Here is a 27466-nt window from a genome sequence, read left to right as displayed (position 1 = left end):
TATCTGGCCCTTCATCCTGGGGTCTGGATCACTGCAGAGGATTATGAAGCTGTGGTTTCATGGATGAGAGGGAAGAAGGCAGCATAGCATCTTTGGATGAACCTTAAACAGTAGACACACAAACAAATAAATGAGGCCTTTAGGTTCTTCTTTGGAACTTAAATGCATAGAATCAGCATGCCAGCAAGGTAGCAGGGCACTTAGGTGCCCGTAAAGCCACCCTCGCCTTTTCAACATGGCTTCTTGGGTGGATGTCACATTTTTTGTGGCCCTTCTACTTCAAGGATGTCAGTGCTGTTAATTTGAACCAGATCACACCAACAAAAATATTTCATCACACATCCTCATACCTTTAAGAACAGCTCTGATTCTGTTAAATCCTTTGTTTTTTTTGTTTTGTTTGTTTTTTTGGCCTTCTCTAGGAAATTATTACACATCATAAACATGTTCGGTCCTGAAATATGCCCACTTGTGTATGTCATTGCATTACATCTGCAATGTGGAATTAAATCAGCAAGAAGAATCAGATTATCTTCTAATATCTGGGAAATAAACACTGTTCTTTGATAATTCACATTAGATTTAACTACTGCCATTCAACATTTTAAGCCTCATAGGTCAGAATTTCTCTGGGTATTTTTGACTGTGCGCCAAAATTTTCTTACCGAAAATAATGTTTTCACTAACACTTATATAGCGCTTTTACAGATGTGTTGTTTCAAGCACGTGACATATATTACTCGTTTAACCTTCACAATAATTCAATGAAGTGTTATCATTAATCCCACTTTACAGATGAGGAGGAAACTGAGGCACACTGAGGTTAGATAGTTTGCTCCAGATCACAGCTAGTAAGTGGGAGAACCAGGGTTTACCCAGGCAGTCTGGCTTTGGATTCCATGCTTATAAACATTATAAGCTCTTCACAAGAGTACACACATATTTAATTTTTCTGATCATCTCTTATTTGGTAAATTAAATCCATAATTCCTCCTTTTTTTCCCTCTACTGTGAATTCATGTTAGTTACGTGCAGTGATATAACTTCTTCGCCTCCTCTCACAAAGGTTAAACTAGGAAAAGAAAGGGGGAAAATGGTAGTATGCAGCTCAACAGGGTAGAGAGGTCGCATTCCCCGTTTGACATTGCATCAGTTCTCATGCTTTTTCCCTCTCAATATTTTGACCGTTGCCTTCTTTCAGGGAGTACCCTATGAAGAGTGCTTCTTGGTTTGGTTTTCCTGTACTACTGTTATAAACAGAAACACACACATTTAAAGGAGTGAATATAAATAATTATTACTAGAAGAATACCAGAAAGATAAAGGAGCAATTATCTTAAATACTCAAGGATGGGTATGAGAAAAGTATATTAAATTACATACTATAGTTGGCATGAGTGGATGCTGTGATGCAGGGTGTTAGTGGAAATGAAATCATTCGGTTTGTAATGGAGAATTCAGTTTAACTAAATGAAACCTATGAACTGCCTACTTTGTACCAAGTTTTTTGTTGTGCACTATGGAAATAGATTTGCATAAGGCACAACTCCTTTCCTCAAGCAGCTTTATCTAGGAGAGAAGTTCTTAACTCTGGTCTGTGGATCTCCTGAAGATGACTGGAGAATTCTGTATGTGCACACATGTGAGTAGGATTTTGGTTTTCACCAGATTCTCAAGTAAATCTGTAGCTCAAAAAAGACTGAGATCTACTGTTCCTGAAGTTAATACACTTGGGATACAAATGATTTAACTTAGTTTTAGTGACATCAGCGCTGATATTTTCTCTTACTATATATCTAATTGATTTCTAAATTTGTTTCTGCCTCAAAAGTTTCTTGATTCCACCAGCTTTTCATCTCTAACAGTTGAAGAGTCTCCTCTGTGATCTCAAACTTCCAGCCTCTCCTCTTTCCAGTCTTCCTTTCAACTTCCACTAGACTTATTTCCCTGAGAAAAGAGTTGGATTATTTATCCCGCTTTGGAAACTAGTGTATGTCCTTGTTGCCTACAGGGTTTAGTCTAAAACTATCTTAGCATGAAACTCTATATAGACCAGCGCCAAAATACGGCTTTTGTCTCCTCTTTGGCCACATCCCGCCATAGACCCAGTGCTTCAGTCATGCAAAGATTTTCATATATGTTCATAAACATACCAGGTGGCCTCAAATGACACATACATATTCTTTCTAGCTGGAAAACTTTTTTTCATATTTTACAGTCCTGGTGAATTGTGTTTCTACCACGAGACTGAGTTCAAAATTGCTTCTTTTTAGATGCTTTCACTGACTTCCCAAGGCAGAATGGTTGCTGCATTATTCTTTTATCCATGGTACTTGTTTATGTCTTTTCTCGTGGTCTGTATTATAATTTGTGTGTTTACATGTCTGGCTTTCTGCACTGTATTTCTCCTTGAAGGCACAGTCATGCACACGCACATACACATTTGTAGTTCTGATACCTAGCATATAATAGATACTTAATTTATGAGTACTGATTAAATGGCAGAGTTTATATGGATGATTAAGTAGGAAATATGTTTTGAACAAAGTTGTTAAGATGTTATTCATGGTGAATATGCTGATTTTCTAGAAATTTTAGAACTAAAGTAGAATCTACTACTGTGCAGAAAGTATGTTACAATAGTCATGATATATTCAGCTATTAAGCTGATTAAGATATATTTTACCCATTTATCAAAATGATTGAATACATTCACAGAATTGTTATTCAACACATTCTTTGTATTTTTTTCTGGATACTAGGCCATTGTCGTATTCACATAACAAGTCTTTTTATTTTCAATAGTAAAATACATTCTTTATTTGTTTTCCTATTCAATATCTTTGAAAACAGAGAGAATATTTCATGGTTTTTATATCATAGAGTTCAATTTATGGAAAAAAAAACAGCTTTCCAGATTTCATTGCTGGTTTATGTGTGACATTCATACTCCAAAGAGAGGTGTTGAGAGGTCTACATTTTGTATTGCCCACGTAGTTTAGAGACAAAGTAAAACTTTTGAGAAATCCCTTTAATGCTGACTTGAAGTTATAGAGAAATGCTTTCAGTATAAAATTTAGGTTAGAAAATATTTCCTGAGATAGACGTTCTGTACACCTCATGACTGTTGCCATATAAAGATTTTGGGGAATTAGGGTCCTATGTTCATATTCAGGGTATGCAAGTGTTAAGGTTTGGAATTGGGTCAGATAAAGATGTAGTTCTTCCTTTCTGAAGTCGTATTTTTTACCTTAATATTTTGGAGAAATAACCTAAGTGGCTAACTAAGAGTAACTCCCCAAACAGTTGTAACTGGTGTAAATACTACAAGTCCTTCTGTTCCTTCTATACTCACTGTTCAGAAGGCACTATAGATGAACTTTCATAAGCAGATTATACACATATAAATACTGTCAGATAATTATAATTATAACATATATAGTTATATATATTATATAACTATTATATATGTAATTATAATAATGTCATAATTATAAAATACTGTCAGATTTCTAATCAATATAAGATTGAGACACATAATTATAAACATGAAAAAGACTGTTTCTGTTGGGCCTTCTCTGAAGCTCTCATAATTTTGCCAAGCAATTGATAGCAACATTTGCTTCCCATATAATCTTCAGAAAGCTAAAAGGCAAGGTTGGCAAGTCTGGTTATGACCTGAGTGGAAATGCAGTCCTGGGCTTTATGTTTATGAAGGGCAAATCTACCCTTCTTGTCCCCTCTGCCTCTTTTTTTAACAGGAGTTTGGAGGCTGTCACTTCAGAGTTTCAGAGACAAGCAAGAGACACTATAATTTCTGGCTCTTCTGGCTCTTTTTTTTTTTTTTTTTTTTTGCTGTACGCGGGCCTCTCACTGTTGTGGCCTCTCCCGTTGCGGAGCACAGGCTCCGGACGCGCAGGCTCAGCGGCCGTGGCTCACGGGCCCAGCCGCTCCGCGGCATGTGGGGTCTTCCTGGACCGGGACACGAACCCGTGTCCCCTGCATCAGCAGGCAGACTCTCAACCACTGAGCCACCAGGGAAGCCCCCTGGCTCATCTTTAATGATAGTTCTGATATAGATGGATTTATTTCATGATGCAGAAGACTATCCAGAACATTTCCTCATGTCAGTCAATGTGATTATTTATGAGCACCAGAAGGAAACAGAGTAAGTCTGAAGAGAAATCAAGTAGCAGCATGAGAGGCAGCCAGGGGACTCTACGGTAGCCATGCTGGTGCTCATTGTGTCTGGCTGCATGCTACTTCTGCTGGTTAGATGGTTGTTCTAGTGTCAAATGTGATGTGAAATGAAAGTCTTGACCACCTGTGGTTACTGAATAATCAGTTTTATTTTTTTCCCCCATAAAATGTTTTCTTTTATCTCAACCAAACTCTCTTTTGATTTAAGTTCCTCTTGAGTTGAGTGAACAGTTTTGTATAACCGAAGAGTGGCTGCTTCCCAAGATTGATTCTTAAAGCATACAGTTATTTATTTTAAGAATACAATATTAAAAAATAACTTGGGTTGTTCTCTCTACAGACAGCTGAATTTCAAATGAAATAAATACTATGTTTGCAGATACTTTTTTAGCATTTAAAGATCCAGTGGATTTGGAAATGTGATGCTATAATATATTCTATTATCTCAATTACTGCTTATATTGATAAGATTTTCCTGGAATTGTTAAAGAACTCTGGGTCTATGATGTATTGATTAGGTTTAATAAGTTGATGTATCTTAATGTTAATGTGTTTAAACACTACAGGGTCAATAGTTATCATAAAGCAGCATTCAATGTGAGTCAGTTTCTTTGTAAAGTCCAGCAGAAGGAGAAAAAGGTGTCTTTTTAAGTTGATCTTCTATAGAAGCTGGACATATAACTGAGAACCAAGTATAAAATTATAGCAAGGTTCCAGTGTATGAAATGCAACCTTAAACACTTAAACCCTGACAAGAATTCATTCAGCGCACACGACAGAGAGAGGCTTTTACTTGCTCAGGCTCACTGTCAACTCCTAGGATTCTTTATTTACCCAATATAATTTTAATTGCTATATGATAGCTGTGTCTTGAAATAACCTTTATATAAATTTTGCTTACAATCTGACAGTTGTTAGTAATGCATTTTCGATGTTTGACTAGGGTAATTTTATGTGTGAAGTACTGTTCAGAAAACTTAAGAAGGAAAAGAGAAAACTGCATGTGTTATTTAAAAATAAGTCACAGAATAGGACCTTAATTATAGTATGGTAAAGATTCCTATTTTTATATGGTGGTTTTTATAAGCTCTTAAATTTCTGGTTACCTTTGTACATCAAACTTAGCCTAAGTTATTGTGATGGTATAATGCATACTGTTGTTAACACGAGTACGGTTATTGTGCCAGTTCTAATAATGAGAATTTCATTGTTTAGAAAGAGCATTCTCCTACACTCTAGACAAAAATGTAATTACTTTTGAATGATGTGGAATGTGCTCAGTTTAATAGCATGGAGAATAGATTCAGAAAGATTCAGATAAAGTAAGCTTGGAAACCATATGTGCAGTGTGGCAGTATAAAATTATGAGAGTAGGCAGTATAATTCTACACACACACATACCCAATTTCACACACTTGATCTATAAACTGTTGTTTTTGTAAGAGATAGGCTTGCTTATCTGAACAAGGCCAATTCAATTGAAACAAGGTGAAAATGGTGACAAGTTTGAATTTGTTTTTTATGCTAAATTGATGTTTATCATACAATGAAATTACATTGTTACAAACATTATTCTGTAAATGTTGTCAGAAAATACCACACCTGTTTATCTAGATAAAACCCTAGGCTTGCGTTTGAATGTAAGTGGTTCAATCTTTACACTTGCATTGTTTCTGAAAATTACCCCCAGGGCTAGAAGGAATGAGGACATGTGAAGAACAATCGTTTGGGGTCCATCAAAGCCACTGGATTAAGTTGTGCAATAGATCTGGTTTTGTCCTGTTGCCATAAAACCTTGATTCATATGATGTCCACAGTATTTGAAGTACTATTTTGAGTTTGAAGCTAACTAAGCCTTGAGAAAATAATGAACGTACTCTCACATGAAAAAAAAAAAAGCGCTATGAGGGAATTGCGAGGTAGTTCAGGACACTTAATGAGGGTCTAGTGTTAGCTTCTTCACAGAGTGCTATGCAGTGACAGGGGAATGAGTAAGAACTTCTAATGCTGTGGTAATGGGGCAAAATGTGCTTGCTTAAGAAGATTTTGTCTAATGGAATTTAATGGCTTTCATTTAATAGGGGTCTTGCAGAAAGATCCAACTCAAATATATACAATGAATACCTATCAGCAGAGATGCAGAAATGAGTAAGAACTAGGCTGTTCCCTCATGTAGTTTTTTATGTAGTATGGAGGTAAGATAAGCACAGAAATCACGAGATTGTAATATAAAATATTAGAACCCTGATACAGGCTAACAAGTGCTAAGGAGATTCACAGTTGAAAGGTATCTCATCTGTGGGGATCAGAAACATACTAATATGAAGTTGTTCCCATAAGAAAATTACTAGGTTCCCAGATATCAAAAAATACATACACATTGGATCATTACTGTTGATGCAGAGTCTTTACTTTATACTTGTGGATTGTTTTGCTTTTGTCATAAATATCTTGTTCCCAGAAGAAATAATTAAGTAAGAAAAAAATAAGAAAACATACTAAAGACAGAGTGCCCTGTAAAGGTCTTAATGGAAAATGTAGGGAAGTTTGTAAAATATGTGCCTCATATTAATAGGAATAAAAACAGCTACTTTAGTTATTCGTGTTCTTTAATCTGGGTTACCACCTTGAATGAAGTGGAAAGAATGGTGGAATACTTGGCCAGGATACTGGAAATAGCAAGAATGCTAGGAAGCAGTGCTGGAGGCATACTTGAATAGTGTTCCTGAATTTGTGGAAGGGATAGGTGTTCATCTTGATCTCATTTGTTATTCTCATACCTGCATGATATGATCATTTGTATTTGGAAGTTAAAAATAATCAAAAGTTTGGGAACCAACCTTCATTCTGTATCTTAGACGTTTGTTTTCAGTTCTACCTCATTTTCTTCCTTTGATTCTTTTCATTTGCTCCTCTTCTTCCTCTCTCTTTCAGTTTGCCTCTATCAGAAAACATTCTTAATGGATCCTCTTGTGGATCTCAATGGAGCCATTATCAGGAAGGGAGAGGGGGTAGGAGAATCAACACCATTGTGCTCTGATACATACTTCCTTCTAATTTACATATACTGCCTTTTGGGTGGTTGCCAAACCTTCCTGCAGTCAGGCTAGGTTTCTCTTACTGTATGTGATTAATAAAGATCAATTGGTCTATGATAAAGTTTTCACTGATTTTTTAGTAAACAGAGACGGTACGGTTAGTGTTTTACAAAACTATATGATATATTTCTTTAGTTTATTCAGAGATTATATTCTTTAACTTTTCTTTCATGATCCAGTGTTGATAAAGTAGTGATAATTTTAGTTTTAATATCTTTACTTGGCAAACAAACAAAAGATACTTAGAACCTTGTATTGGTTTGCAACTTATTTTTTGAAATTGTACTTATCTGTGAATCCAAATGTCTGGGACACAGTGCTTTAGCGGATGCCTGTGCTCTTTGTGTGCCTATAACTAGCTTTCATATTAAATTATTTGACAGTGTCTGTCACTATTTTCATTCAGTTCTTGACTCTTTCTTTAACTCAATTAATTGTTTTTGTCTTTCTATTTATTTCCAAAATGTGAGATTTTATAGAGATTGGTAAAAATGAGAAATAGGGAATGGAGATCATTTTATATAACTAGAAAGTAATTTTGATGTTAGTGGCACTATATTACCTTAATATGGGTGATAATAGCAATGAGTTTGTCATTTCTTATTTTGTACTTGCAAAGGACACTTACCTAAGAGAATCCAAAATAAATAAAAACTGTGCAGTGCTGGTGCCTGAATGCTAGGAATTGGAATGAAATCTACAAGACTCGATAACTAAATTGCTAATGGAACCTGGAAATATTTCAGATAATACTTACACCATGTTTCCTCTTGGCTGTATTAGATAGATACAACTATCCACTGGAACTAAAAAGGAAAAGTAATCTTTGTATAGCAGTCTCTTTAAAAAGCGCAGCCATTAGCACTTAATTTGGATCTTAAGAACGTAAAGTCATAAAAGAAATGTAACATAGCATTGGACTTTCATTGCAATTTCTTTTTCTCACATATTTTGGCAATTAGACTCACATAGCTTCTCTTTTAAAAGTTTCAACAGGGACTTCCCTGGTGGTCCAGTGGGTAAGACCCTGCTCCCAATGCATGGGACACAGGTTCGATCCCTGGTCGGGGAACTAGATCCCACGTGCATGCGGCGACTAAGAAGTCCACATGCCATGACTAAAGATGCCTCAACCAACATCCCGCGTGCTGCAACTAAGACCTGACGCAGCCAAAATAAGTAAATGAAATAAATAAAAAAATAAAAGTTTCAACAAATACCTTGATTTTGGGGTGATAGGCTAAAAAATAGAAAGGAATTCTATAGCACAGAAAATCTAATAGGAAGTTGGGGGAGCACGTTCAAGAGAAATGATGCTTTAAGAAATGACAATCTAACTGAGGGGGTGGAAAAAGATATTCCATGCAAATGGAAATCAAAAGAAAGCTGGAGTACCAATTCTTATGTCAGACAAAATAGACTTTAAAATAAAGACTATTAAAAGAGACAAAGAAGGACACTACATAACGAGCAAGGGATCAATCCAAGAAGATATAACAATTGTAAATATTTATGCACCCAACATAGGAGCACCTCAATACATAAGGCAAATGCTAACAGCCATAAAAGGGGGAATCAACAGTAACACAGTTACAGTAGGGGACTTTAACACCCCACTTTCACGAATGAACAGATCATCCAAAATGAAAATAAATATGGAAACACAAGCTTTAAATGATACATTAAACAATATGGACTTAATTGATATTTATAGGACATTCCATCCAAAAACAACAGAATACACTTTCTTCTCAAGTGCTCATAGAACATTCTCCAGGATAGATCATATCTTGGGTCACAAATCAAGTCTTGGAAAATTTAAGAAAATTGAAATCATATCAAGTATCCTTTCTGACCACAATGCTATGAGACTAGATATCAATTACAGGAAAAAATCTGTAAAAAATACAAACACATGGAGGCTAAACAATACACTACTTAATAACGAAGTGATCACTGATGAAATCAAAGAGGAAATAAAAAAATACCTAGAAAGAAATGACAATGGAGACACGACGACCCAAAACCTATGGGATGCAGCAAAGGCAGTTCTAAGAGGGAAGTTTATAGCAATACAATCCTACCTTAAGAAACAGGAAACATCTCGAATAAAAAACCTAACCTTGCACCTAAAGCAATTAGAGAAAGAAGAACAAAAAAACCCCAAAGTTAGCAGAAGGAAAGAAATCATAAAGATCAGATCAGAAATAAATTAAAAAGAAATGAAGGAAACAATAGCAAAGATCAATAAAACTGAAAGCTGGTTCTTTGAGAAGATAAACAAAATTGATAAACCATTAGCCAGACTCATCAAGAAAAAAAGGGAGAAAACTCAAATCAATAGAATTAGAAGAAAAAGGAGAAGTAACAACTGACACTGCAGAAATACAAAAGATCATGAGAGATTACTACAAGCAACTCTATGCCAATAAAATGGACAACCTGGAAGAAATGGACAAATTCTTAGAAATGCACAACCTTCCAAGACTGAATCAGGAAGTAATAGAAAATATGAACAGACCAATCACAAGCACTGAAATTGAAACTGTGATTAAAAATCTTCCAACAAACAAAAACCCAGGACCAGATGGCTTCACAGGCGAATTCTACCAAACATTTAGAGAAGAGCTAACACCTATCCTTCTCAAACTCTTCCAGAATACAGCAGAGGGAGGAACACTCCCAAACTCATTCTACAAGGCCACCATCACCCTGACACCAAAACCAGACAAGAATGTCACAAAGAAAGAAAACTACAGGCCAATATCACTGATGAACATGGATGCAAAAATCCTCAACAAAATACTAGCAAACAGAATCCAACAGCACATTAAAAGGTTCATACACCATGATCAAGTAGGGTTTATTCCAGGAGTGCAAGGATTCTTCAATATACGCAAATCAATCAACATGATACACCATATTAAAAAATTGAAGGTGAAAAACCATATGATCATCTCAATAGATGCAGAGAAAGCTTTCGACAAAATTCAACACCTATTTATGATAAAAACCCTGCAGAAAGTAGGCATAGAGGGAACTTTCCTCAACCTAATAAAGGCCATATATGACAAACCCACAGCCAACATCATCCTCAATGGTGAAACACTGAAAGCATTTCCACTAACATCAGGAAGAAGACAAGGTTGTGCACTCTCACCACTCTTTTTCAACATAGTTTTGGAAGTTTTAGCCACAGCAATCAGAGAAGAAAAGGAAATAAAAGGAATCCAAATCGGAAAAGAAGAAATAAAGCTGTCACTGTTTGCAGGTGACATGATACTATGCATAGAGAATCCTAAAGATGCTACCAGAAAACTACTAGAGCTAATCAATGAATTTGGTAAAGTAGCAGGATACAAAATTAATGCACAGAAATCTCTGGCATTTCTATACACTAATGATGAAAAATCTGAAAGTGAAATCAAGAAAACACTCCCATTTACCATTGCAACAAAAAGAATAAAATATCTAGGAATAAACCTACCTAAGGAGACAAAAGACCTGCATGCAGAAAATTATAAGACACTGATGAAAGAAATTAAAGATGATACAAACAGATGGAGAGATATACAATGTTCTTGGATTGGAAGAATCAACATTGTGAAAATGACTATAGTACCCAAAGCAATCTACAGATTCAATGCAATCCCTATCAAACTACCAATGGCATTTTTCACAGAACTGGAACAAAAAAATTCACAATTTGTATGGAAACACAAAAGAACCCGAATAACCAAAGCAATGTTGAGAAAGAAAAATGGAGCTGGATGAATCAGTCTCCCTGACTTCAGACTATACTAACAAAGCTACAGTAATCAAGACAGTATGATACTGGCACAAAAACCGAATTATAGATCAATGGAAAAGGATAGAAAGCCCAGAGATAAACCCACACACATATGGTCACCTTATCTTTGATAAAGGAGGCAAGAATATACAGTGGAGAAAAAGACAGCCTCTTCAGTAAGTGGTGCTGGGAAAACTGGACAGCTACATGTAAAAGAATGAAATTAGAACACTCCCTAATGCCATACACAAAAATAAACTCAAAATGGATTAAAGACCTAAATGTAAGGCCAGAAACTATCAAACTCTTAGAGGAAAACACAGGCAGAACACTCTATGACATAAATCACAGCAAGATCCTTTTTGACCCACCTCCTAGAGAAATGGAAATAAAAACAAAAATAAACAAATGGGACCGAATGAAACTTAAAAGCTTTTACATAGCAAAGGAGACCATAAACAAGATGAAAAGACACCCCTCAGAATGGGAGAAAATATTTGCAAATGAAGCAACTGACAAAGGATTAACCTCCAAAATTTACAACCAGCTCATGCAACACAGTATCAAAAAAACAACCAACCAGTCCAAAAATGGGCAGAAGACCTAAATAGACATTTCTCCAAAGAATATATACAGACTGCCAACAAACACATGAAAGAATGCTCAACATCACTAATCATTATAGAAATGCTAATCAAAACTACAATGAGGTATCACCTCACACCAGTCAGAATGTCCATCTTCAAAAAATCTACACACAATAAATGCTGGTGAGGGTGTGGAGAAAAGGGAAGGCTGTGGCACTGTTGGTGGGAATGTAAATTGATACAGCCACTATGGAGAACAGTAAGGAGGTTCCTTTAAAAACTAAAACTAGAACTTCCATATGACCCAGCAATCCCACTCCTGGGCATATACCCTGAGAAAACCATAATTCAAAGAGAGTCATGTACCACAGTGTTCATTGCAGCTCTGTTTACAAAGCCAGGACATGGAAGCAACCTAAGTGTCCATCGACAGATGAATGGATAAAGAAGATGTGGCATATATATATACAATGGAATATTAGCCATAAAAAGAAACAAAATTGAGTAGTTGCAGTGAGGTGGATGGACCTAGGGTTTGTCATACAGAGTGAAGTAAGTCAGAAAGAGAAAAACAAATACCGTATGCTAACACATATATATGGAATCTAAAAAAAAAAAAAAAAAAAGTTTGTGAAGCACCTAGGGGCAGGACAGGAATAAAGACGCAGATGTAGAGAATGTACTTGAGGACACGGGGAAGGGGAAGGGTAAGCTGGGATGAAGTGAGAGAGTGGCATGGACTTATAAATACTACCAAATGTAAAATAGCTAGCTAGTGGGAAGCAGCCACATAGCACAGGGAGATCAGCTCGGGGCTTTGTGACCACCTAGAGGGGTGGAATAGGGAGTGTAGGAGGAAGATGCCAGAGGGAGGAGATATGGGAATATAGGTATATGTATAGCTGTGTCACTTTGTTATAAAGCAGAAACTAACACACCAGTGTAAAGCAATTATACTCCATAAAATGTTTTAAAAAATTTAAAAAAAGAAGGAAATGACAATATGAATTCAAAATGTTTAGAACTCTAATGCTCCATTAGGTATATTCAAAAGCTTTAAGTGTATTTAAATTCTTCACTTCCTACTTGAGGTCTGAGATGCCCATAATTTATGGTGGCATTAAAACTGAATTCATGATGGTATTTCAGTATGCTACCAGTTTTGACCATTGTGTGCCATTTTCCCCATTTCTTGTTCTAGAAAGTAAATTTTATGTTTTTCTCTATTCCACTAGATAGGGGGAGAAAGTTCTTTGTTATTTGAAATGAGAAATAAATGTGAAGCTAACTTAGGTTGACAATTGTAATCAGTCTCTTTGGTTACATATCTTCTTTGTACAAAGGCAAAATGCTTTCAAAAATTTTTATAGACCATTTTTAGGAATGAAACATGTGAGCAGATGAGGTGTGAATGTAAGGAGAGCAGCCTTGGCCGGCTCTGTGACACTGACATCACATGATAACGTAAATGAACACAAGTGACTGGATTTTGTGTCTTATTTAGTCAAGGCTGCTTCTGTGGCAGCAGAGCAAACAATGTTATCATTATATAGAGAAGCAGTGTTTACTTCAGTGTCTCTTCTTAGCTTTTAAAACTCCAGCCTGACTCCAGATAAAACAGTTAATCTCGTTGGTTGATGTCACTAAGCGAGAAAGTAATATTCTAAGGGTAAATAAAAATTTTTAAATGGAGGTAGGATATGAAAACGAATATAATCGCAAAGCTACCGTTAAGTAGCTTTGTATTACAAATTATGTACAAATATAGAGTATGTATAATGTGCAGATATAAAATCTGTACCATGTAAAGAGCCAAAACCTATTTTAATGAGTAGCAGAAAACAAGTTACAATAGCTTAACAGCATTGCACTTAATAATGTACTAAGCTCAGTAACCACCTCTCCTGCCACTTCTGGATCCTTCCCTCTGTGTAAATACGCGTCTTGGAAAAGGGGAGGTAGCTGGGCTGTAACCAGGATCCATCTTTAGGCCTTGTGGTGGTGTCTGGCATGCTTGGCACACTCAGGGACACAGGAGTTGGAGAACATGCTTCTTGTATATCTGAGACTCTTATCTCCCCAGGGTCATCAGTAGAACATAAGCAACTTTGAAAGTCTTGTGTGAAGATATTTTATAGCCTGTCTATAGTCTGATCTTTGCGACCCAGTTATGGAAGATTTCAAACAGTCAGTGCTCTTTAGAATGTGGCATTTCATCATTAATAATAATAGGAATGTATAATATTTCAACGTTTTCTATGTACCACCCTACATTTATTATCTTAGCCAATTCCATCAACCCAGTGAGTTCAGCATCTGTGACTATCTCCATTTCTCAGGCAGATAGCTGTCTTAGATAAAGGGATTTGCTTAATATATAAGTGGTAGAGTTTGGATTCATGACTTCAGAACTCAACATCTGTGCTCACTGCCTCTCCACTCATACAGACATTAAAATCATTTTTGTAGTTTCTCAGAATAAATAATTTTAGAAACCTTTAGAGATAATTGTGGGAAATGTAGGTGGAACAGTTGTTGCTTGATTATTCTACCTTAACTCAGAGATAACTTTTTAAATTTTCTTTTAGCTGGCTTTATGTTGACCAGCAGATTTAACTATTTCAGAATGTGTAATCGAAGTTCTACATAGGCTGTTGGGCAATATGTGAAACTTCGGAAGATTATTTGCTAAACCTTTCACATAAAGATTAGTATTAATTTGTGCTCTGGCTATAAAGCTCTGCTGTTGGCATAAAATAATGGTTTAGAAGGCCTCTGGTGACAAAGTTACTGGGTAAATGCCAAGTTCTGCTGGTTGATCTCTGTATGGCATTTGGCAAGTTATGGAACTTCTCTGTACCTTATTTTGTCATCTGTAAAATGGGGATGATTACAATAGCATCTCGTTTAGAGGGTGCTTGTAATATTTAAAGAACTCAATTCACATAAAGCACTCTGGTACTTGGAATGTAGCAGGAACTTAGTAAATGTTAGTTATTAGCTAAAGTGCCTAAAGAAATGTTTAAGTTCTTTGATCTAGGAGAAAAATGGTACATTGTATTAAATGTCAGATGCTTTCAGTTCCTATAAATTTAAGAAACTTACAGGAAAGCCCAAAGTTAAGGAAAACCACTTTTGAAATGAGAAATCCAATAGAAATCTCAAGCTCTTGTGATTAAAAAGTTTCTTTTCTTTTCTTCTTCTTTTTTTTTGGTATATTTGTCTATTTAAAAAGGAGACCATTCATTCAATCTGAGACACTGTCCCTCAGTCGAATATTTATAACAGGTTCAATTATCACAGATATTGTCCATTGGCGGTTAAATTTTTGCTTAATGTTGTTAAGCTGTTCACCAACTGCAGCCACCACTACAATATAAATCTATGTAAGCCAAGTCAGAACTGTGTTTTGATAAGATAATGAGATACAGAATGCGGTGGTAAAGAGCCTCCACTCTCCCTTAAACAGCTTGGGTTCCAATGATAATTCCACACTTTATGATGTGTGTGACCTTGTCTTATTTTGTAGCATCTCGCTGTGTCTTTGTTTTCTCATCTGAAATTGGAGCTAATAATAGAACTTCCCTATATATAGAGGGGTCATAAGGATTAAATAATAGAATTCTCATAAGTGGCCTTGAAACATGCCTGGCACACTCTAGTTCTTGAATAGTTTGTACGCTATTGACTAATTAATATTAATTACCAGAACAAAGCACTGTGTCTTCTTTTGGTCTCCTGATAGTCATGCTTTCCTTTTAGTAACCTGGAGGAATGTTACCCACATTTCTCTCCCCGTTATAAGTGGTTCAGTAGTCTTACCATGTAGCCCTGTCATTATCTTTGGATGTAATTCATCTTGAACTTGAGATCCAAACTCATTTAAAGGAGAAATGGTCCCCGTGGGTAAAAGGTCTGTCTTGTTCAGTACTGTATCCCTAGAGTCTTGCACAGTGGCTGACCCACAGCCAGTATCTCAAAATAGTTGAATGGATGAATTAATGTCTCCAAAACCTTTGTTCAGAGAAGACATTCTGAGTGCAACTTTCCTTATCTACATGTTGAAATAATGATACTTAATTCAACGAGAGTTGATATAATGATTAAATTAAATAATTACCTGGCACAGTGCTTGTCCTATCGTGAGTATTCAGTTGATGTGAACTCCCTTTTTGTCACCCTTCTAATTTTCTCAGCCCAGTTGCTCTTCAAATCAATGATAGAAGTCAAAGCATTCTTCTGCAGCTTCATATATTATACCTCTCTCCAAATATTCCCTCTCCAGAGGGAAGCAACATCAACACAAGACAAAACAGCAAAAATACTTTGGAACAAAATATATTTTAAAATTGCTTCAGTTTTCTTTCATGGGCATTCTAAAGGCTACGTAATGATGTTATTTTAGGAAATAGTTAATGAGGTACATGTTTATTACTGTGGTTTTATTATCATTTACTTTTTGTTGTGATTTTTAAGTTGTAGTACATTTTAAAATTTCTATTTGATTTCAGGAATTTTAGAGGTACGGTGGGGGATTTAGTTTTTTTGTTGATTAGTATTGTATTTATCGTTTTTTTAGTCCTTTCATCTCTCATTTTTGTTTACCCATAAGGGTAGCTTGAGATGATGTAAAAAGGATATGATATGAATAAGAGACACAATACAAATGAATTTTTGTAATATAACAGCTCGACCTCTCAGAATTCTGACATGTTGCATCCGTTAAAAAACAAAATTCCACTGAGTAAATTCTAAAGATCTCATTGCCTTTACTAAATGATTAATGAATCAGACAGCATCCCATCTAGCAGATAGAAGGGCACTCTGAAGACGTGTACAAAATGAAAGACTTTCACAAGCAGAAAGGCGTAGGACAAGGAAGTTATACTAGCAAAAAAGCAGCTTGGTTGTGACAAGGTCACTTGCTTTGGAGACAGCAGGGGTCTAACAGGCAGCTTACCTCACAGTGATTCCTGATTGACTGGTTTAGGATTCCATTTCTGGGAGAGCCCAAAACTGTAATTAACTCTTAGTTTGGTGACAGGAGGCTTAGCATAAGTGACTCCATTTTGGGCCTATTGTCTTTCTTTTAACACATCTAAAACTGATACTCCTAACCAAAATATGTGTATCTTTAGCTGTTAATTCCTGATGGTTGTACATATATTTCTGCCCTTGTTTTATTGGATAAAACTTTGACTTGTCACCTTTCTAACGTGTTTCGTGTGATCTTTTAATTTCCTATCATATAAATTCTTCTTCCTGCTCTCTTATGTCCCCTTCAGTGAGTCTATAATTATTTGTTTTACATAGATAGAAACATGTTTTTTCCCCTTTTTTACATATGGTGTTTTTGCTTCACGCAGAGAGAACTACACAGATGACATCTTTTAAAAACTCCATATTTTATTCAGTTTTACATACTTACGTTTATAACCCTGAATATCTCCAAAATGTCCTTACCTAAAACACTTTATAGTGTTATTACTCGATTTATACCAGTAAAGATACATCAGCTTCCTCAGGGATAATCTTTAAGCAGAACTTAGTAAGACAAGCTTTGAAAACTATCATTCCTAGGAAAGTAAATCTTGAATCACAAAACATCAGTTTAATCGCTCCCCTTGACAACTTAACACGACAGATTGAAATATAAAAGCTGATGCAAGTGGGATCAATGGATTATCTAAGTCCCTGAACATCTTCCCTTAAACTGGGGACTTAACAGAGTGGTTGTGAGAGGGGTGTGTGTTGTGTGTCCCTTGTCACGTTCAGAGCATTAAGTTTTCAGAGATTAGTGCTGATTAGATGTGGTCTACCTGGACATGAAGCAAGGAGGAAAAAATTGGGAGGGAATGAAAGAGAAAAGAGGGGGCTACAGGAAGAGAGGGGTAGAGAGACTTACATGTCAGAACTCAGGGGGCTTTGTCATGGCAATTGTATAAAGTGATATACAGTGCAAATCGACTTGAGCATGTCCCCGGATAGCAGGCAGTTTACAGCCTTCACGAGCTGAGATTACTGCTTTATCTTGTCATACTAAATTAACATGGCAGCACACTGTTAAACAGTGGTGACCTCTTCATCTGGGGAAATTGCTGCCTAGAAGAGAGATGGTATTTAAGTCCCTCTCTCTCTCTCTCTCTCTCTCCCTCTCTCTCTCTCTCCCCCTCTCCCTCTCTCTCTCTCCCTCTCCCCTTCCCTCTCCCTTTCCCTCTCTCTCTCTCCCCTTATACACTTAAAGCAATTTGGGGTTAGACAAGAGCCATTTAAAATTGTTATAGAAAAAAAATTTTGTATTAAGTTTACAATAAATAAGATACAATTAGATCCAATGGCCACTTTGAGTAGAATAATAGATTTTATCTAAAACTGACATTTCAGCTTTATACATTGGAATTAAAAATATATTTGTTGTCTTTTCATTTTAATCCCTTGTTATTCTACAAATAGCCTATTTATGTAAGAGTTAATTTTTATACTTTCCATAAGAATTGATTGGTGGTGAAGAGATGGGGGAATAAGACTCAGACACTGGTTCTTCCACTAGTCAAGTAGAGGGATAGCTCAAGAGAACTAGCAAGCGGATTATGCCTTAAATAGAAGTACCCAAGTTATTTCTTCTTCCAGAGCTTACCAGGCACTGCTTCATTCCTCAGGTTCTTTTTAATTTCTTTATTAAAAGGGGAGAGTGAGAGAGAAGGTCGTAAGATTAATTTGCCTCATTCCTCTGCCAGCTTGCAGCTGTTCCCTTCAGGCGTTTTTTAAGTTCTAGATATAGGAAATATCCTCTTTTCTTCCCATCTTAAAATGTTGATAAATCAACCAAAATCCAGTACATATTTTTCTGTGCTTAGTACATGCTCTTGAAATTTGAGTCAAGGAAGGGGCGAGGTAAAGCTTTAAAATACCATATGAGTGTTTATTCCTCTGTACCCCCAGCTGAAGACTCTTCATCCCTAAAGAACAGCCCAGTGAATTGCTTCCTCACTAACCTCTAGAGCAAGTGTTTTAAACTTGGTGTTAAATCACTTTAAGGACTGTAGGGTGAGCTTTATGGAATCTGTGAACCCCCTGAAACTGTGTGATACACTTACAAATTTTTCTAGACAGAGTGTTCATAGCTTCCCCTAAGGGGCCTTAGCCACCAAAATAGATTGTTCATAGTTTCCCCCAAGGGGCCTTAGCCACCACAATAGATAATTACTTTTCTATAGTGTAAGTCTGTCTTGGGCATTACTGGGGTACATCCTCACGCTGGTGCTATATATCTAGCAAGTAAGATACTGACTTATAGACTCAGTGATTGGAAGTATATTCACCAAGCCTACCTTGGAGAGTTTTCACAGGACTACCATGGTGGAAATAGTCCTGTAGTTTATGTACTGCTCCTGGCCACAAAAAACATCCTTTCCCTGGGTCAATTTTTTGAGCCATAGATTGGCTATAATTCTAGTATAAGGATGTGTTTCCTTCTCCAGTTCCATGGATTCATAGTCTAGACCCTAGAAACACACAAAAAATTATTTAGCTTACAAGTGATGTGGAACAGGGGTAATGTATTTTTTTTCTTTTTTCTTGATAAGTTGCTTCCTTCTGCCCACTACCAGAACTATGAAAAAGAAAACACATTAATTTAGGGGGTGATTTGACTAGTAAATCCTTCCTAAGATGCCCTGGTACCATGCTGTTTAACTAAGATGGGATTTTTTTAATGTCAAGGAAGTTGGCTTATGTTCAGTACTGTCACAAACATGGTGTTTTTCAATGAAAAGAAAATGACAAAAATTTCTAAAGTTGCTGTGATAATTAATGCTCTATATTGTTTGGGAGGTAATATTGAAAAGTGACTCTTGAACTCAGTCTTTTCCTCCTTTTTCTCCCTGTTGATAATTTCTTCTTCCCTAATATATATATATTATATATATATATTATATATATATATATATATTATATATATAATATATATATATATATATTTTATATATATTATATTATATATATATATATAATTTTGATCAGATTAGATGCATTAGCAACTTTTCTAGATAAAAGAGAAAGTCACTAAATAGCCACTCTCTCCTATGTTTAACTGTTTATAACACTGAGAAGTAATTTTGTTTTAGTTAAGTTCAGGACTTAGAGGTAAGGTGACATGATATTATGGAAAATATTAAGCTTTCCCTATCTCTTACTTCCCATTCTTCTGTATTTATTTAATAAACATGTTTAATGAGCACTCTGAACACTCATATATTAAAACTTTGAAGAGTTTCTTTCAGCTAAATTGTGAATTTGTATAGAAAGCCATGGAGGACAGATACCATTCTATGTCATATGAAACAGCAACATGTCAAAAAATAACAGGAAAGGACCCTGGCAAACTTCACTATCACCTCCTATCTCAGAGCCGTGGCGGGTGGGGAAGACAATAGCCTGAAAGGCAGGCAACCATAACCACCAGAAATATGGAATGGTAGAGAGCCTTATTCTAGGACTGGATGCCTGTAATAAACAGCATACTTAAATATTAGAGATTATTTTTGAGGAAATCTTCAATGTTAAAAAGTCACAGTGATACAGTATTTTCCAAAATATGCAGAAAAACTAAGAGAAAGAAAAAAATATAAACAGAAAGAGAAAGTCTATAAAACAAGAAGTAAAAAGTTGTCAGTTATCACACTAAATGTAAATGGGTAAACTTTCCTTTTAAAAGATTACTATTTTCTGGATTTTTTTAAAATCTAGTTTTCCACTCCTTAAAAATGTTAGACATATAACAAAATAACATGGAAAAGTTAAAATAAAGGAGGGGTAAAAATATAGTAAAAATTCACAGAAGTCTCATTATTATCAGACCAAGTTGAATCAAATACCCGAGACAGGGTACTTTTATGTTGTTATCTAGAAATAAAATGTCATGAATATTATACATTAAATGAACTTTACAAAGAAAAAAGTTACTTCAATATATTAAACTACAGAAAGGAAAAATGTTAGAAATACGAGATGTTGATAGAGACATAACTATACTGAGATTTTTTTTTTTTTTTTTTGGCTGTGTGGCATGCGGGATCTTAGTTCCCTGAGCAGGGATCGAACCCGTTCCCCCTGCAGTGGAAGCGTGGAGTCTTAACCACTGGACCAACAAGGAGGTCTCTATACTGAGAGATGTTTAAGTATTCTTTTCTCTTTTACAGATGGATTAAACAGAATACAAATAAATATATAAAGGTATTGATGAACATATTTTATAAAATTGACTTACTAGCTGTCTATATATAGATCACTTAAAATATTTTTAAATGTATACTTCTAAATAACTTTTATATTAAAATAAATCAAAACTACAAGATGCTTAAAAAACAGCAGCATGGATATCAAAACTGTGTGAAATGATGAAAGTTCTAGTGTTAGCCAAATGTATAACTTTAGGTGCCTTCAGTATTAGATAGAACGAATGGGGAAAAGAGAACATAACATTTAACTTTGGAAGCAGAAAAACATTGTAATAAAATAACACTAATAAAGGCATAGAACAGATCCTGAGGAATATAAGGAAGGAAATAAATGAACTGGGAGAAAATTGGGGAAACTTTCCCCAGATTAATAAATGAAAAAGAACATACACAAAAGTAGAACTGATTAAGCGTAACATTATTACATTCAAGGAGATGTTATAAATTGTTATAATGTATTCTAACATTTCTAAAATTGCGTTCTAAAGATCACATGTTCCACACAGACAAAGGTTCTATAGTCAAAGTAATTAGGGAAGCATTTCATAATGTAATTCATAAATCTCACTTTTTGATATTGACATTCCACATGGTATATTAAAGGTTTTGAGAAGTCAGTCCTTTTTGTTCAGAGACTTAGCTTTATCTTGCGTAATGTTTCCCACATTTAATCAATCATAGAGCCCTTCTTTAATATATAGGCTCTTGAATCGATCCCTGGGAAGTTATTTCCCATTGACCATACACTGGCAAATATGACTGTTTAAAATTATTAACAAATTTGATAATGTTGTTGAAATGCATGATTTTATAGGACTACCAAGAAAATGGGAAACCTAAACAGACTCTTTCCATAAAAGACTTTTTTTTTTTCCAAGCCAAAGAATAGCTCCACAAATGCTACCTATAACCAGCTCAGTATTTTCAACTTCTAAGAAACTGAGAATTCCCATGTTGTATAAAACTTTCCAGAGCAAAAAAATAAACTTTCCAATTAGCATAACTATAATACCAAATCACTCCCCTAAAAGAAAGTCCAATCTCATTTTGATTATATATGCAGAAATTCTAAATAAAGTATTAGAGAAAGTTATCAGTGCCTTTTACTAGACTTAATAGACCATGACTTAAAAGAGTTATTTGGGCGAATGCAAGCAGAGTTTGATAAACAGAAATATATATTAGCATAATCTATACTGGCGGTCAACAAACTATTGCTAGCTGGTTAGCTGGCTAAATCTGGCTTAGTGGCCAAGTCTGCCCCACTGTCTGTACTTATTTAAAAAAAAAAAAGTTTTATTGAACAGAGCCACACCCATCCATTTACTAGAGTCCAAGATTGCTCTTGCACCACAATGACAGATCTTGTTTGAAAATCCTCAGAAAGGTGTTTGGTAAAATTCAACACCCACTGCTATATATGCAGTCTTTGTAAATAATCAGTAGAGTGATACTAGTATAATCTCAGATTAACAGGTGCTTCAAATTTAATGATAAAATTCTCTAGTTCCCTTTAAAGTCAACAACAAATCAGGCTCATTCATTATCGTGGCTTTCATTTAATATTTTATCAGGTTTATCGCTTCCTCCTTTCCTCCCTTCTTCCCTCCCTTCCTTCCCTCCTGTTTTTTGCCCTCCTTTCTTCCTTCCTTTATTTCTCTTAAAAAATTGTGAAACTTTTTATTCAAGAAAAAACAGTAGGGAATTTTTCCAGAATTATGAGAAATTTTAATTAAGAAGAAAATGGTAGGGGAATTTTTCTAGAATTATAGAACCTAAAATGATCTTCTGAAGTCCTTAGGTATCCTAATGAAAACCTTTCAGCAGACAACTTTCTTAATGATACAGAAGGTACGGTTTTCTCTATGCTCTTTTTTTTTTCTATGCTCTTTGACTTCTTTTTTTTAGAAAAATTAATTTACAGTTTCTTTTAATAATGTCTCTTTATGTGTTATTGTTTTTAAGTTAAAAAATTCTACTTCATGATTATTGAATAGAAGCTTCCTGCTTTGTTTTAAGGTTAATCACTTTCATGAACAAAGAAAAACTCCCTCTTAGTTTGCTACAGGTCTAACATTAGGTAAGCTACACATTCTCAGTTTAAAACATGCCATGGGGGCATCCTGGTGGTGCAGTGGTTAAGGATCTGCCTGCCACTTCAGGGGACACACGTTCAAGCCCTGGTCCGGGAAGATCCCTCATGCCACGGAGCAACTAAGCCCGTGTGCCACAACTACTGAGCCTGTGATCTACAGTCCGTGCACCACAACTACTGAGCCCGTGTGCCATAACTACTGAAGCCCACTTGCCTAGAGCCCGTGCTCTGCAACAAGAGAAGCCACCGCAATGAGAAGCCCGCACACTGCAACGAAGAGTAGCCCCCGCTCGCTGCAACTAGAGAAAGCCCGTGTGCAACAACAAAGACCCAATGCAGCCAAAACGAACAAAATAATCCCCCCCAAAACATGAAAATCCACTATCCTGTGGTCATAGCCTTGAGTCAGGACCATGAGATAGAATGGAGGTTAATGGCTTACTCTTTTTTAAAATTAACTAATTTATTTATTTTAGGCTGCATTGCGTCTTTGTTGCTGCACGCAGGCTTTCTCTAGTTGCGGCGAGCGGGGGCTACTCTTCATTGCAGTGCGTGAGCTTCTCATTGCGGTGGCTTCTCTCATTGTGGAGCATGGGCTTTGGTAGTTGTGGCACACAAGCTCTAGAGAGCAGGCTCAGTAGTTGTGGCACATGGGCTTAGTTGCTCCGTGGCATGTGGGATCTTCCTGGACCAGGGATCAAACCCATGTCCCCTGCATTGGTAGGCGATTCTTAACCACTGCGCCACCAGGGGAGTCCCCTGATGGCTTACTCTTAAGCTGGTCACTGTTCCTAGAAAATGTCTGTTCAAAGCTTGATGGATTTTGAGCTATAAATGAGCTATAAATTTCCAACAAATTTCTATTGCCTTTTCCCTCTTTTTGTACTCAGTGTTTTGAGATGGAAAATAGTATGGATACAGGACTTCAGGGAGTTTGGCTTTTAGAGCATTTTCTCATGATTTATAGGACTAATCATTTACCTTAAGACTTCCTCAATTTCGGTTGAGGTTCAGTCTCCCTGTAGAGTTTATTTATGCTCAGCAGAGCCCTGGAATCACCTTATTCCTCTTTGAGTTCATCTTTGGCTCTGGGTCATCGTGGGATCATTTTTTCGCTCTATCTCCCTTCCTATAACTCTAACTTTTGGTTAAATTCTAAGTTGCTACTTGCAGTCCTTCAAATTTCTCTTCTACATGGTTTTCAATTTCTGAATGAAACCCAGTGTGTTTTTACCAAATGTTCTGTTCTTGTTTCCTCTCCTTTTAGCAGAATTTTTTTAAAAAACAGTAGTTTTATTGGACCCCTCTCAAATGTCTAGAGATTTCTAAGAGCAGCTAGATCATAGTGTTGTCTATTAGAGTGTTTCGCTGAGCTTGACTGCCTCACTGCTGCCAGGAGTCCACAACCAGCAGTGACTACCCAAGGATAAAATGTGGCACTGGGATTGATTTCCTCTTTGAATAACTATGGTATCAATTTACTAAACATAAATCGGTATTAAAATACCAATTTATGAGATTGTTCACCTAAGAATTTAGATGAGGAAATATCTTTCTGAATCTTACTGGAAATGAATTGTCTTCAGTTTTCTAGGCCAGAGAAAAATTATCCCAATTTTCCCCTTTTGTTTTGGACATGGCTTGGCTTTATATCTTACGCTTATCTATAATTCCTTGATTTATTACACAACATAATGTAGTTTTGTGAATCACCATCTTTCAGGCATCTAATATTCAACATTTTTTAATTCGGAAGATCTACTGAAAAGAGTCTCACTGTTAACCATACTTTTACCAGAGCCTCTAGCACAATAGTAAAGTCCAATGAGTGAAAGTCTTTTGTAAGCAAGTTATTGGAAAGTTCTTTATTTGATAGTAAGTTAAATATTGGTAGCACAGTGACCAGTTAAACACATATAGCTCTTTGAACTTGCCTTATGAATCTCTTAAATACCATTAATCCTCATGTGCTTTATTTCCATTGTGGTAGTAAACCTTTACCAGTAGGGTCCTATATATCCTTTGTGGCAAAGAAAATGATATAATCTAAAGCAGAAATAGTAGACTGTTTGACTTAAGAACAAATATAATATGGAAATTAAAATATATGCAGAGAATTTGCAGTTGAGGTGTGCATGAGAACGAATACCTTAGCTGACAGACATATCAATATAAACTGGTACTCTATAATAAACGTTCATTAGCATGTAAACAAGTGGTTTACTTTTGGTGTCAGCAGTGACATTGCAGTTAATTCTTGGCCCTGGAATCAAGTGCTCAGAGATACTGATTTAATGAAAAATGTAAATATCAAGTTTTTATAGTGAAAAAAAGTTTTGCTTGTTAGCTAAAAATAATGTAACTTTTAAAAATGATTCTTTTCCATTTGCTAAAGCTGTCTCATATGAGGAAAGTAAGATATTAAACTAAACCTTGCTAATATTTTACAGGTTTACAGAGTTTGAGAGCAAAGGTCATTTTGACTGTCTATGCATTTGGCAAATGCATTTTACTCCACTGGTTTATCTTCAATTGGTCAATGAATATGAAAATGATCTACTCGGAATATTTATCACTCCTTTGATTTCTAGAGTGCACTGGCTACCGTGGCTGGCAAGATTTGTGCCTCCTTTTCTTGCACGGTTCCATAGGCAGCCTTCAGAATTTTTTTGAAGATAGCTATCTTCCCAATTGTTCTAAAATCAAGGATATATTAATAATTATATAATACAGCTCTCAAGCTATATAGCAAACTAGTTACTAAATAGTCCAACTAAATAGTAATATGATCATGGAAGTGTATACTAAGAACTGTGACTTCACAGTCCAAGAAAAGCATGGGGAAAAAAACTTTAAATGTAAACTAATTAACCAGTTTTTTAATAGTTCTGCCAGTCTGTACCCAGAATAAACGTACAGTTTTTCAATTTTATTTTATTTATTTTTAAACTTTTATTGAGATACAATTGACATATAACATTGTGTAAGTTTAAGGTATACAGTGTGTTGATTTGATTACATATATATTTTAATATGAATACCATTGTAGTATTAGCTAACAAACACCCCTATCATATCACGTAATTACATTTTTTATGGTGGAAACATTTAATATCTGGTCTCTTATCAACTTTGAAGCTTATACAGTATTGTCTGTACAGTTTTCAGTTTTTTTTAATGCTTTGTCCTGTATCAAACCATGAGACTATACTTTCAGATCTTTCAATGACAGATAATATAAATTCTAGAAGAGAAGCAGTCCAGCTACATGTGTGTTTGTATTTTTGAGGATTTAAGATGAAAGCTCATAAAATCATCGGTCAGCATGTTGAAAGTATACAAGTAGATAAGTGTAACATATACAAAATATTCAGTGAGAATAAATGTAATACAATGCTTGTGTTAAGTCAATCTGCAAAAATGTAACACTACCAAATATTCTTAGAATAATGAGAAGAAAGAAAAGATGCTTGGGGAGAAAACCTATTGTCATTGACAGGGCCTTTTATCCATTAGGCATTGTAGGCATAGTACTTTCAGTGGTCCATGAGAAAGTTTTGATTTCTTTTAAAATATGAAGCAGAAAGTGAACTTTTAGGTTGAAGAATATGTTTTAGTATATAATACTAATATATTTATTTTTCTACCAGTGGAGTCATAAAATATAACTTTAAATGTATTACATATTTTAAAATTATTAGTAGTAGTAGTATTTACTTATTTTTTATAAAGGGAAGGGGGTTTATGAAGACAAAAATTCTTAGGGCCCAGGAAGGCTATGATGTGGCCCTGGTAGTGGATAAAACACAGAAAATAATTTTGGAAGAATTTTACAAAGTTGCCTTTTACATAGAGCTCCTACTGCTTCCCTTGTTTCTCCTGTCCAATCTTCTTACCCACTTTCTTACATTCCATGTTTAATTATTCTGTGTCTGCAATTGGAATGTCATTCTTATTTACAGGTCACTTTGTTAACTTTAGTAGCTTGAATTGTGATATGGAAAAACTGATCGCAATATTCATCCACTATCTAGTCCAAAACAGAGATTAAGTTATTATTCACGTCATACAATAATTTGTGTATTGTATGAAATGTAGCAGTATACATATAAGTAGAAATTTTAGTAACTCGGTGTAATACAATGAACAATAAGACAAAATGAATTTAATAAAAATGTGAAACAAGAATAAATGATGTTAATATAGTACTTTTTCTCTTTCTATATTTTATTTCTTCTTTACTTGTTGGGCAGTTCATTCAGACATAATGAAACAAAAGCTGACATCAAAAAGAAAACTTTTGATTATTTGTACTTGAGATGCTTTTAGTTTAACATATGAGCTATACATAGGCATTTTGTTTCTTTAAATATTTCTGTCAAAGATATTGTTTATTATTTTTTGAGGAAAATATATGATGTGCCTTCAAATTTTTATTATATAATTTTAAAAAGACA

General features: G+C 35.3%; 1 protein-coding gene across 1 annotated transcript in view; it reads left to right on the top strand.

Moving 5' to 3' along the window:
- SOX5 (SRY-box transcription factor 5) overlaps positions 1 to 27466 on the top strand; it is a 395723-nt gene that overhangs the window by 55904 nt on the left and 312353 nt on the right. The window lies entirely within an intron of this gene.

This window comes from Grampus griseus (genome assembly GCF_964374135.1).
Source record: "Grampus griseus genome assembly, chromosome: 11".
In the NCBI taxonomy this organism is placed as follows: Eukaryota; Metazoa; Chordata; class Mammalia; order Artiodactyla; family Delphinidae; genus Grampus; species Grampus griseus.
Note: the sequence above shows the minus strand (reverse complement) of the source record. Positions and strands in the feature narration are given on the sequence as shown.